A 14,558-nucleotide genomic window follows, 5' to 3' on the forward strand; every position below is an offset into this window, starting at 1 on the left:
TTTTTTTCAACGTTTATTTTTGGGACAGAGAGAGACAGAGCATGAACGGGGGAGGGGCAGAGAGAGAGGGAGACACAGAATCGGAAACAGGCTCCAGGCTCTGAGCCATCAGCCCAGAGCCCGACGCGGGGCTCGAACTCCCGGACCGCGAGATCGTGACCTGGCTGAAGTCGGACACTTAACCGACTGCGCCACCCAGGCGCCCCAGCTAAGTCCACATTCTTAACAGTATCATGCTATACTTTCCTTTTCTCAGTCTTACTCTTGATTTTTTTTTTTATAGCAGATGACATTTTAAAGCCTTCTCTTTTCCTTTTGAAACTCTCACGTTTTAAATGAAATGCCATGCTCTTCTGGTTCTCACCTACGTCCTCTTTCTGTTTCTATTGTTGGTTTATTTGATCTCTTTTAGACCCTAGAATGTGCCCCAAAGCTTAGTCTTTCTCCTCACCTTTGGAAAGATTACCTATGCTCATGGCTTCGGTCAACCCTTCTATGATCTCAACAGATTGTAAATGCCAGACTCACAAAGACCAGATCTGTCCTATTTTGCAAGCTTCTTGCAGAGTGCGTGATATATAGTCGATTTTCAATAACTATTGTTGAATGAATGAATGCGTGCCTAAATGGGCGAGTCACTGATCTGCTGAGATTTTTCAGATAATCTTTTTCCAAAGTCTAGACAAATATTTCCTGCTACCTGTCATTGCTATGAAATGGTGGTAAGAGTCTAGTAGACTGATTGACAGTTTGCTGGGGCAGCCCTACCATTTGGACTCTCATCTTTTCCCATTGAAGGCAGCTATGTAGACTTTCTGTACGGGAGAAGAGAAGGTTGGTTCCTTCCGACGATGTGAGTTGGAGCTTCCTTGAGAAGGTGTCAGTGCAGCTACTGGGTGGAGTCCTTGCTAAGTAGGCATGGATGAAGAAGGATCACTGGATCGAAAGCCACTGGTCGCTCATTAGAAGGTGACAATATTACCACACTCAGTGGGTAAATGTGTCCTTGTATTGAATGCCCAGGGAGACTTAATTCCAGGTCAAGTCTAGGCATGGAAGAATAATGAGCTCATAGCTATGAAGAGTCACGATCCTATCAGAGCCTCCAGATCTGTCCCTTGGTTACCTCTTCCTGTTGTGAGTCTTCAAATATTCCCATAAAACTTGGCTGGGGATGCCAGAGTTGGTGGCTGGCCTTAAGTTACTAGGGGTGTGGTCCACTGAGGATTTGTTCATTCTTAAATAATTAATCAAACAATTTGTGGGAGGTATAATCAGAGAGAGACTTAGAGGCTGGATGACATCTACTGGCTGAGTGAGCCATGCTCTCCCCTTGTTTCATGCCTTTCCTGTATCATGTGCTTCTGGTGGGTATTAACACGTGATGCAAACCTCTGTACATTTCACGCCTGCTCTCATGTGTTTATCTTCATGCTGTCATCCCAGACCAATATGATCCCAATTTTCCTATCTTTCTCCTTCCAGGCACCGCATCAGCCAGTCAGGGCATTTGCCAACGATTCTTGACATATTTTATTGCTGGCCCACTTCTTTTGTCCATCCAAAGCCGGTGACCAAATTCATCACTGGATACTCTGCCCATTGGAAGAATGTTTGCCTCGCCACTGTCTTCGAAGGCCACCCTGGGTGGGAAGAGAGTGCAGCTGCTGGCCATTTTTGGCTTTTATCCACGTACTGAGTAGACCTATGCATAGAGCAAGCCCAGGCTTTTTCCTTCTCTGTCAGTTGGTTGTAAGTAATCCACCGCATGACCGTAGGTGTGAGCAAAGGCGGAAGTGCTCATGTGACAATAATAAGTGGCACGAAAGCCTGAGCTACCTGTTGTGGCAACTTTCCTGGGACCTCTGGCCCAGCTCATGCTTGACCTTAGGTGTCCCACTGCCATCTTATGAATTGTGGCTGGGCCTGTCTGTACTTCAACTTGGTGGGTCTGAAAAACCCAACATGACGATAGGTGATGGGTGTTCTAGATGCATGATCACATGGTATACTAGTCAGGGTTCTCCAGAGAGACAGAAGCAATAGGAGAGAAACACTGGTTATATATTTTATATCTTACACACACACACACACACACACACACACACACACGCATATCTACATATTCATATGGAGAAAGAGATTTATTTTACGGAACCTGGTTCACGTGACTGTGGGCCTGGCAAGCCCAACATCTGCAGAGCAGAGCAGCTGCCTAGAGGCAAGAGGAAACATTAACAATGCAATCTAGAGACTGAAAGCAGTCTGGAGGCAGAATGTTTTCCTTCTCAGAGCACCATAATTTTTTTCCTTTAAAGCCTTCAACTGATTGGATAAGGCCCACCCATATTATGAAGGATAATCTGCTTTACTCCAAGTGTGCCGATGTAAATGTTAATCACATCTAAAAAAAAATGCCTTCATAGAAACATCTAGACTAATGTTTGACCAGACATCTGGGCACCATAACCTGGCCAAGTTGATGTATAAAATTAACCATCACCACTGGTGTCTCATAGACAAGTTCTACCTCTCTAAAAAGGCCCAGGAGCACGCTAAGATTTTTCAAAAGGCAAATAATTTTCCATTGCAGAATCCCAGGACTTGCATAGTGACTCTCTCAGTGAGACTTGCCATAACCTAGCCATGACATCTTTTCCACTACTGTCTCCAATACAACAGGGTCTTCTGGGTGATGCGACCCAAGCACTGTCACTGCTTGCACCACGATCTGGAGCTGCTGCAGAATTCTTTCCTGCTCTGGGACCCGCTCAAAGCTGGCAGCCTTCCGAGACCCTCAGTATATAGACTGGAACAGTATTTCCATGTGTGGAATATGTTGCCTCCAGAACCCAAAGGAATCTCCTGGGCATCCTTTTTAGTAGGATGACCAAGATGTAATCATTTGTCTTTCACTCTGGATGAGATATCCTAACATATCTCTAACTATTGGACCTCTAAGTTTTCCCCTCATGGGTCAAGCCCCAGAGTCTAGTTTATCTCCCAGTCCCCGGATAGACGTTAGCTACTTCTTGCTCCTTGAGCTCAGTTAATATAATGTCATCAATGTAGCGGATGAATATCGTGTTGTGAGATAGAGAAATCGATGGCTCCCTACCATGTACCTAAGGCTTTGTTAATTCTCTCTAGCAGGGATGCTGTATCTGGTATGGCAGGTGCAGTTGGGTTTGTGATCATCTGTTATCATCTTCCAAGAGATCTGCCTGATTTTTGCAGGGGAACAAGCCGGTGAATTAAGTGGAGACAATATGGGGGCTCCCCACCAATGCCTCTTTTGGATCCTTAAGGGTAGCATTAATTTCTCTTATCCCTCTAAGGAGATGAATTTGGTTTTTATTTAGCATCTTGGCCGGGGGCAGGACAGGAGCAAGTGGTCGTTTCAAAGGCTGCTCCTTGGCCTTCTGCATTATGACAGATGTTACCTCACAGGCCAAGGATCCAATGTGGGGATTGTACCACCACCAACCACGTCTACTCCACTTACACATTTGGAAATGACTGGTAGGTGGGTCCATGGACTTATGGGCCCACTGTGAGCCAGAGTTTGGTCAACAGTCCGTTTATAACTTGACTCCCTCTGACCTCACTCTAACAGAGGATCGTGATGACACTTTGGGTCTCCATCTATCAGTGTCATCTCAGACCCCCTGTCTAGCAGTTCTTGAATGCGTGGGTGTACCCGCTTTGCCCAGGAAAATAAATGAACTCTTATTACCAGCTTTATGTCTCAGCCTTCGGTCTTTAGGACCTGTAGCTGGGTGTCGTGGCTTCCTTTGGGTCCCTTTCCTCTCTTATGGTGCCTAGGACCATCTTGGCTGGATCATCCCACAACTCCATCCTAGTTACGCACCTCATGGCCAGAAAGAGAGGTGGGAACTGATCTTGAGGGATATTGTTTTGAGGGGGAGAGGCAGGCAGGAGGGCTTGCTCCTAATAGGAAGCAGACTTGAATTCTGCAGGCTCGTTACGTTCAGGGAATCTGGGAATTAAAGATTTTCAGGGACATCAAGGATGATTTCTATGCTGATTTCCCATCCGCTATATCCAGGTCTGGTTTTTTTCCCGACAAGAACCTTGGCCTTGTTATGGCAGACTGGCCTGAGTTGGGAGTTGAACCTTCTTTGCATCTCAGATCCTCTGCTAATTAAAACCTGAGCCTATTCCTCAGCCTTCTTGGCTCTTCTCCTGCAGGAGGTGAGGGTGCCTTGGTTGCCAAAGGGAGCCTCTGACTTTCACTGTTGGCTTTTAGCTGCCCATTAATCACCGTCACCGGAGCAACAGTCACAGTGGCCATCCAACCCACTGTCCTTGTAGTGACTACTGTGTCCATCATTTTCAAAAGCCTGATAAACTGTGTGTGCTAGTGTTTTCCCTTCCTTAGTATATTATTCCAGTCTACCATTGGTGGAAGTCTTCCCAGTTGGGCCGTCCCCTTCTGCCAGGGGCTATCAACTCCGCCTATCACTCCCCCGATGCCAGCTTAGGGATAAGAGATTCAGCTCCCAAATTCTATTTTATACCTGCTTTCTCAGACTACTCTTGCGACTTCCACAAGCTGAGGAGCCCAGGAAGCGGACCCTGAGACCAAGTTCAGTATACAGGCTATTTGATGGTGTCCTTGGGATCAACACGTGTGGATAGGGTGACCAATGTATTCTGGTTTTCCTGGGACATTTTGATTGTAGCACTGAAAATCCAGCCTCCTAGAGACGCCCTGTGTCCTTGGAAAACCAGGACGATTAGCAACCCGATCTGTAGAAGGGAGGATGCAGAATCAGGGTTGAACGGAGGGATAAGTCAAGCTGGAACGCAAGCCTGATGGCCTCAGCTGGCCCCGTGGAGAAAGAATTCTTGAATTAAGTTGGCCCATCAGAAATGTCCAGTATCAGGCTGACTGGGTCTGCTTCCTCAGTCATTAGATGTGGGCTGGCCTTGGGAGAGCAGCTCTATTGCGGAGACAATCTCTGAATGGGGCTAACAGCTAAAGGCTGCCTGTGGACAGCACTCCTATGGGCTGGGGCAACAAGTCCTTCCCTGGAAAGGGATCTGGGGCTGCATGCCTGTGTCCAATACAAATTTATGTAAACATATTCATATATCTGCATAAACATCCGTGGAGGGACGCACAAGACCTTTGTATCAGTGGTTGCCTCCAAAGAGAGACAACCAGGCAACCAGGAGAACAAAGTGGGAGAAAGAAATACTCCATGGGGCGCCTGGGTGGCGCAGTCGGTTAAGCGTCTGACTTCAGCCAGGTCACGATCTTGCGGTCCGTGAGTTCGAGCCCCGCGTCAGGCTCTGGGCTGATGGCTCGGAGCCTGGAGCCTGTTTCCGATTCTGTGTCTCCCTCTCTCTCTGCCCCTCGCCCGTTCATGCTCTGTCTCTCTCTGTCCCAAAAATAAATAAACGTTGAAAAAAAATTAAAAAAAAAAGAAATACTCCAATGATACGCTCCTTTGCACATTTTGCATATTTTTATCATGTTAAATGCATACGTACCTCGCAAACATGAATTTAGGTCGAAAAATCTAGGCAATAAATAAATAAACGTGGAAATAAGTTAAGAAATAACTCAACACCTAAGGATATAAAATGTCTTTTTAAAAAATCCACTCTGGGGCTCCTGGGTGGCTCAGTTGGTTGTGTCTGACTCTTGATTTTGGCTCAGGTCATGCTTTCACAGTTTGTGAGATCAAACCCTATGTCAGGCTCTGTGCTGAGAGTATGGAGCCTGCTTGGGATTTTTCTCTCTTAACCTCTCTTTGCTCCTTCCATGCTTGTGCTCTCTCTCTCTCTCTCTCTCTCTCTCAAAATAAATTTAAAAAATTTTTTAAATAAATAAAAAAATATTAATTTGACAAATATTTATTAAGCACCTACTATGTCCCAGGATCCCAGAGTTCCAAAAATGAAAAATTGATTAAACTGCTGTTCTTAGAGATCTAAAAGTCTACCACACCTTTTGTTAACCAAATGGGTAAAAATATTTAGATTCCACCAAGTTTATGTTCTTTTTTTTTTTTTTTTTTTTTCAGTAGGCTTCATGGCTAGCGCAGAGCCCAATGCGGGGCTTAAACTCATGATCGATCCTGAGATCAAGACTTGAGCTGAGATCGACAGTCAGACGCTTAACCGATGCAGCCATTCACGTGCCCCTATGTTCTTATTTTTCGACCTAAACCCACATAGCCAGCTGGCCAGCAAGAGATGAACGGTAACATCAACAAACGGGGTTGAGATGGAACTGCCACTTGATTTTACGTGAACTCCGAACAGCATATCCACCAACACTGGGCTTTCCACATTCATTTTGTTTTAGCCTTAACTTTACCCTTCAGTATTAATATTTCCATTTCTATTTCTTCCTTTCCCTTCCGTTTCCCCACAAATCAACTTCTTATGTCAATTTTTATATGGTCCTCAATCCTTTGCAGAATGATTGTAGCTATGTATAAACAAAATATAAATGCCATCTACTATATGTATATGTATATATATACATACATATATACATACATATGCATAAGTATATACATATGTATATGTATATATACCTGCGATATACATATATATATACCTGCCCTGCCATATACATAAACATATGTATATACATGTGTATATATACATGTATATACATATATATGTACATGTACATGTATATATACATATATATGTATATACATGTACATGTACATATATATGTATACATACGTATATGTACATGTACATGTATATACATATATGTGTATATATACATGTATATACATATATATGTATATATACGTATAAAACACTATATGTATGTGGATGTATGTATATGTGTATATACACACATACATATATGTGGATATATATATATGTGGATATACACACATACATATGTGTGTGTGTATATACACATACGTATATATACACACATATATGTATGTGTGTATATATATATTTTATATATAATATATATATTTTATATATAATATATATAATATATATTATATATATTCTATAATATATATAATATATATTATATAATATAGAATATAGAATATATATTATATATAATATATAATGTATATATTATATATAATATATATATTATATTATATAATATAGAATATATATAATATAGAATCTATATAATATATATATAATATTATATATATTATATAATATATAATAATATATATAATATATATATTATATATATATATTCTGGAATAGACGGTCAGTCACATATATATATATATATGTGTCACATATATATATATATATGTCAGTCACATATATATATTATATATATTATATATATTATATATATTCTATATATATATTATATATAATATTATATATATTATATAATATAGAATATATATAATATAGAATCTATATAATATATATTATATATAATATACAATGTATATATTATATATAATATATATATTATATTATATATATAATATATATAATATATAATGTATATATTATATAAAATATATATATATTATATTATATATATTATATATATATATGGCATATGGGGTCAACAGGGCTGAGGCAGACCACTAAACATGTTAGCATGTATATGAGACCAGGCACCAGAATACAAATAAAAACAATAACATCACTAATAAAAAGGCTAGCAGGGTTAACTCTCTTCCAGAGTTTGCACTGAGCAACACCGTTAATCACGTATTGCCTTAGAATTCCATGGGGTTGCTCTTCCTCTTTTAAGATGTAGTTCTTATGAGGCATTCGCTTCTAAAAGACTCTATTTTCATCAAATTGAAAATCTGATCCAGTCTGAAACCTTCCCCATTAATCCCTTATGTTACGTCAGGGGAAATTTCTTCTTTGCGTCTTCATCCACACCTGCCCTGGATAGCTTAACAGAGTGAAAATACCGATGGCCCGCGAAACAACGCCATTAGCCCCCCCTTTATCCGCCCCCTCCCCTCTTCCCTCTGCTTTAAAGAATGAACTTTTGCAGCTTTTCGGCTTTTTACCCAAGGTTTTCATGCATTTCTAAGACGTTCTCCTTCATCGTGAGAGCTTCCCCTGGCTGCTTGAAAACAATGCGCAGAGAAAACTTGAGCGTGAACCGACACACCTTCCGAGCCACGCGGGTGCGCGGGCCTCATTTCTCCTTTTGCCGCTTTCTGTATGAAGGAATGTGCCTAGAAGCCTGTAACTCATCGACGTTCGCGTGAGTTAGCCTTTTATCTCACACGGTTGCGTAGCCTCTCCTCTTAGTCAGACACGGGATCAGTTAAGATTTTGTTATGAAAGAATACATCTCCAAATAACTGAAGTTTTAAAAAACGCAAACTTGTTCATCCCTTCTGACTCAAAAGGCTGAAAGTAAAGCCAAAGGCACTGGTGAATCCAGGTACTGAAACTCACTATTTCAGTAGATAGTTCTCTATTAGAACTCCATTTTTTTTAATGTTTATTTATTTGTTTTGAGAAAAAGAGAGAGAGGGGGAGACAGAGAATCCCAAGCAGGCTCTGTGCTCTCAGCACAGAGCCCCACACTGGGCTCAGTCTCACAAAGCAGGAGATCAAAAGTCGGACGCTTGATCGATTGATCCATTCGGGCACCCCAGCACTCTATTTTCATATCTGCTTTTTATGCTGCTCTTTGTGTTGGTTTCGTGCTCTTCAACCAGAGGCAGATTTCCTCCGTGTGGCCGGAACGATGAGACCCAGCAGCTCTCCTTGAGTTAGGAACCTCAAACTTGGAGCGATCCCTGTGGGCAGGGGAGTGGTGTGCCATGACTGGCCAGGCCTGGGTTATATACTCACGCCTGCACCCAGAGGGCAGGCAGGACTTTGTGACTGACCGTCTTTCCAGAATATCATGGGGTAGCAGGCAGGGTGGAAGTGAGGAGAATGGGGCAGATTTGAACAACAGCTTACCACTACCTGCAAACCAAAACCTGAGTACCGAGGAAGTACTGAGTATGAAAAGAAGAATAGTTGAGGGGCGCTTGGGTGGCTCAGTCGGTTGGGCGTCCAACTTCAGCTCAGGTCATAATCTCACGTTCGTGGGTTTGAGCCCCGCGTCAGGCTCTGTGCTGACAGCTTGGAGCCTGGAGCCTGCTTCGGCTTCTGTGTCTGCCTCTCTCTCTGTCCCTCCCCCATTCACACTCTGTCTCTCTCTCTCTCTCTCTTTCTCTCTCTCTCTCAGAAATAAATAAAGATTACAAAAAACCCACTATGTTTAAAAAGAATAGTTGAAGTTAGTCAAAAGAGCCTTAGGCGATGTCAGCCAAACAGTGGACGTAAGTAAGTGCTTCTGCTCAAGGTCAGCGTAAAATATTAAAAGTACTAGCTGCTGAGAGATAAAAATGTCAGGAGAGAAAGTAGAAGTCCAGAGAGAAGCTTAAAGGAATAAAACAAAAATAAAAATACATGTTTAATGAGTAAAAAGGAAACGAAACAAGAAAAAGCACCCCCCCAAAAGGAGGGGGGGATAGAATAAAGCAACACACAAAATCTCCTTTATTAACAATGGGTGGGCAGAAGACATTAAAGAGAAGGAGACCAAGTGGGAAAACCTCACTCTCAGGACGTGAAAGCATTACGAAAGATTAGAAGTGATAATACGTACTTTATTGTGGATTTGGTTTAAGGGTAAAGTTTTGATTTCACATCGGGACTACAGGCGGTGATTTGTTTCTTAAGTAAATAGGAAGAATGCCTGATGAATATGTGAATGGCATTGAATGATTGAAGATTAACAGCTAGAAGCAGTTAAGGCCTGGGTTAAAAAAAAATCACACTCATGTGTAAGCTTGGTGAGTCAGAATCATTGTAAATGCTACGAGGTAATTCTCGGGAAGTCACCCTGGCCGAAGTAATATCCTTCACAGCAGCGAGCTTTCACAACAGAGTGAGGTTTTTTAACAGTCACTCTTGGCTGGGAAGGGAAATCAGCAAATGTGATGTAAGAGTTCCGTTTTGCTTCCCAGATAAAAAGAGGCAAAGGGGTTTCAGCAGGTTCTGAAATGTAGGAGGCTGGAGGCAAGAAGTCTTTTTCAGATTTCTGTAAAAAGCGCACAAGGGCTGCTGCTGTGACATCGCTGAATGTGGGTTGGAATGAGTTACTTCATTCCGTTGTGTGATGAAATCACCGGTCAGAGATGCCATGCGATTACATTAACTGAGATAATTGTTGAAACTAAGAGCATTTAAAGGGCAGAATTCGACCTGACATGCTGTAAAACGAATGGCGTTGAAAGTGCCATTGGAAAGGGTCGCTTAGGTGCAGGGCCCTTAGAAGTTTGAATTTAGAACAGAATCAACACGTTTCTAAGTTACACGGGACAGAGGTTATCAGGATCTCCGCATCTGCGAAAAACTACTGGAACAGAGGAGAAAGGGCAGACCTACCGGTTAGCGTAAATTCATTGTTAGCAATTGTAGAGAAAGGAAAATAATTGTTTCTTTTCTTTTTTTTTTAAAGTATTTTTTTTTCAACGTTTATTTATTTTTGGGACAGAGAGAGCCAGAGCATGAACGGGGGAGGGCCAGAGAGAGAGGGAGACACAGAATCGGAAACAGGCTCCAGGCTCCGAGCCATCAGCCCAGAGCCTGACGCGGGGCTCGAACTCCCGGACCGCGAGATCGTGACCTGGCTGAAGTCGGACGCTTAACCGACTGCGCCACCCAGGCGCCCCAATAATTGTTTCTTTAATAACACCCTAGTATTCTAATACTGTGATGTTAATCACTTCTATGAATACTGTTAAAATATGTATGCAGTTTTACTAAACTGTCAGAGAGAATACACCTGAAATTTAAATAAGGAATAAAAACTTAGCTGTCAGCCTAAAAATGTCCCTACCTGAAATTTATATAATAAAAACAGCTGTCGACCTAAAAAAGGTCCCTATGTGCATTTTAAGTCTTGGACAATTTATACAATTAAAAAAACCCATTTATTTATTTTTGAGAGAGAGAGGAGGAGGAGGGTCAAAGAGAGGGAGAGAGAGGAACCTAAGCAGGTTCTGTACTGTCAGCACAGAGCCCCAGGTGGGGCTCAACCTCATGGACCACAAGGTCATGATGTGAGCCAACATCAAGAGTTGGACGCTTAACCCACTGAGCCACTCAGGCTCCCCAAGTCTTGAATAATTTAAAAATGTCTAAATCGGGGCGCCTGGGTGGCTCAGTCGGTTAAGCGTCCGACTTTGGCTCAGGTCATGATCTCGCGGTCCGTGGGTTCAAGCCCCACGTTGGGCTCTGTGCTGACAGCTCAGAGCCTGGAGCCTGTTTCAGATTCTGTGTCTCCCTCTTTCTCTGACCCTCCCCTGTTCATGCTCTCTCTCTGTCTCAAAAATAAATAAATGTTTAAAAAAATGTCTAAATCAAATGCATCTATCTGTATTTACCGAGAGAAATTTGTTCATCCAGGTTGGACAAATGCCACGGAATGTAGAGTGAAAGGCTTAGGACATATTCTTACCGCTGCTACTCATGAGTATTGGGCAAGTTAATCTTTCGAAACCCATGTTTTCATCTGTAATATCAAGGTTTACATTCAAAAAACAAGGATTGCCTGCTACGTGTGGGCACAGCGCTATAGAAATCAGTAGGACAGGGTGCTAGTTCCCTGGAAGCTTCTATGAGTGGGTGGATGGTGGTAACGCTACAATGACAGAGCTGTTGAGAAGCTGACTAGGAGAGTAGAAGTGTTTGCTAAACTACAAGATTTTATGCAATTATTATTATTAAATAAAGTTAATGAACAAAGTGATTCATAGTTTGGTAATGGGAGGACTCAAAATTAAAGACATTTCAATAAGGAGATATTAGATAAGCTTCATTGACTCAAGATTTTATAATCCTAGTCTTTCTAATCCCCACTTTTGCGATGCAATATATGACTGATTTGTGTGTTTATAACTCCCCCTCCCAATGCTGTCTCAACCAGGGATTTAAGACTTTTCCAGTCCTACTCCATTAACTACCGTGACCAATTATGTCCATAATATAAAAGCTAATAGGGCATTCATCCTTCCTAGACTCATTTCTCTCCCGGTGGAATCGGGAGAAGGAGGTGAGGCAGACATTTCACGTTACTCCTAATTCCCATCTGCTTTAATGTTTATGGGGGAGACGGGGCAAGTGTCATTCATTCAACATCTGTTGACATCTACTTACCATCCTTGGTTTGTAGCCATATCATTTGAAGGGTCAAGATTTCCCACCCAGTGTTGGGCAGGAACATTCAGTACCCTGGGGATGTCTATTTCATTCCTTTGACTGCTGTATCAATCTTGTGGTGGTGTCTTTTAGTTGATGTATATCAAACTGATGGGTTTACAGATGACCACCAGTATTTCAAGTGAGAAAGCCATGCATTGAGCACCAACAGAACTGCCTGCTTCCGGAGAGAACTTATTACACTAACATATTGGATTTCCTTGGGATAGGCTATTTTGCTTTTTACCCGGTTTTTATAAAATAATAGAAGCCAAAATGAGCAGAAGATTACACATGCACATACACACATTCACATACACATGCACACACAATCGCTTTATGTTTATAGCATGGGAAAGAAAAGCATATTAATTCACTAGTTCATCCATACTTGAGGAAAGGGAACAAATCTTAGCCAGCTAGTAAGTTCCAATTACAGTGGTATTGAATCACGTTCAAATTAGCTTAAAGGGCTTGTATACCAGGGCAGTATCTCTTGTTTCTTATATTAAAAGTGATGTATGCAATGAAACCTAACACCAATAATGAAGATTTGTGAAACCAATGGAAGAAATTTTTGAGTGACTTTAAAACACATTGTTCAAATAGCAGATAAATGGTTGGTGATAGGCTTGGTCAATATCCTTAAGATGGGAAATAAGTGTGATGAGGGCCATATATAAATACTTACTATTGAAAGAATGAAAAAAAACTAGGCTAAATTCACAAATCACATACATAGTACTATACTTGATGGGTGATTTAAAGAATTTTTTTTTAATTTTTTTTTAACGTTTATTTATTTTTGAGACAGAGAGAGCCAGAGCATGAACGGGGGAGGGGCAGAGAGAGAGGGAGACACAGAATCGGAAGCAGACTCCAGGCTCCTAGCCATCAGCCCAGAGCCAGAAGCGGGGCTCGAACTCACAGACCGCGAGATCATGACCTGAGTCAAAGTCGGACGTTTAACCGACTGAGCCACCCAGGCGCCCCTTAAAGAATTTTTTAAGGTAATTTTGAATACTGGAGATTTTCACTTTATTCATTAACTTTCTTTTTAAAAGTTTTTTAATGTTTATTTTTGAGAGAGAGAGAAAGAGAGAGAGAGAGAGAGTGAGGGAGGGGCAGAGAGAGACACACACACAGAATCTGAAGCAGGCTCCGGGCTCTGAACTGTCAGCACAGAGCCCAACGTGGGGCTCAAACTCATGAACTATGAGACCATGACCTGAGCCAAAGTCAGATGCTTAACCGACTGAGCCACCCAGGCACCCCTGACTTTCAAACCTAAGATGTAACTCTACTATATATTGAGAAATGATTCCTTGGTTTTCTTTGCAAAAATGTGGCCCTTATTGCGATAAAATAATATTAAGTAGGAAAGTAAAAGGTATTTAGTAAAAGTATGAGTAAACTAATAGAAGGAATAGAATATATTTATATTCAAAAGGATAAAAATTAAGCATACAGTTGAATGGTAAGAAACTCAATGCATGATCAATAAATGATCCCCAAAGAAATTTTGGGAAGTATTAAGTCAGTAAAGCTAAAGATGCTTCTTTGCAAACATATGAAAATTCTTAGACTCCTAAGTCCCTAATGCCTATCTCAGAAGCCACATATACTTAAAGAGGCAAACTCCCTTTATACCCAAGGAGCAGTTGGTATTACATTGATGACATAAAGTTAATTAATGGGGGAAAGCGCAGAGGGCTTACTGAGTGATCTTGGCAAATTTTTTATTTGGGTAATTTAACTTCGAAATTTCATTTTCTTCATCTGTAAAATGAGGGGTAATAATACTTTCAAGGGCTATTATAAAAATTGGATATAATGCATTTAAAGGTCCTTACCATATGTACTGCTTAGGCTCCTAAAAAATACAAACTGCTATGATTACTACAACTGTACCTGGCCTTTCTAATTACATGAATAAATTCATTTTATCCTTACAACCTTTACTTGTAAATGGAAAAGTTTCAAGAACAATCATATAGGAGATTAATACAATATTTATAACAATTGCCTTGCTTATTCTCTGGCTTTTAAAAAGTCCAGTAATGAGGGGGCGCCCGAGTGATTCAGTCGGTTAAGCGTCCAACTTCAGCTCAGGTCATGATCTCGCGATTCACGAGTTCGAGCCCCGCGTCAGGCTCTGTGCTGACAACCTGCTTCAGATTCTGTGTCTCCCTCTCTCTGCCCCTCCCTCGCTTGCACTCTGCCTCTCTCTCTCTCAAAAATAAACATTAAAAAAAATTTTTTTAAGTCCAATAATGAAAAACTTGTAGAATTTTAAACAAGGAGACGGTATTAAAATGAAATCCACAGGCCCC

At 41.3% G+C, this 14,558-nt stretch overlaps 1 long non-coding RNA gene across 1 annotated transcript; it reads left to right on the forward strand.

Annotated features, from left to right (window-relative positions):
• Positions 1-201: 201 nt before the first annotated feature.
• On the forward strand, positions 202-5,196 carry LOC123380567. Its single transcript, XR_006586510.1, has 3 exons — positions 202-969; positions 1,486-1,752; positions 2,683-5,196. It is a non-coding gene; the product is annotated as an uncharacterized LOC123380567 (long non-coding RNA).
• Positions 5,197-14,558: the final 9,362 nt, after the last annotated feature.

The sequence above is a fragment of the Felis catus genome, chromosome D1 (assembly GCF_018350175.1).
Source record: "Felis catus isolate Fca126 chromosome D1, F.catus_Fca126_mat1.0, whole genome shotgun sequence".
Taxonomy (NCBI): Eukaryota; Metazoa; Chordata; class Mammalia; order Carnivora; family Felidae; genus Felis; species Felis catus.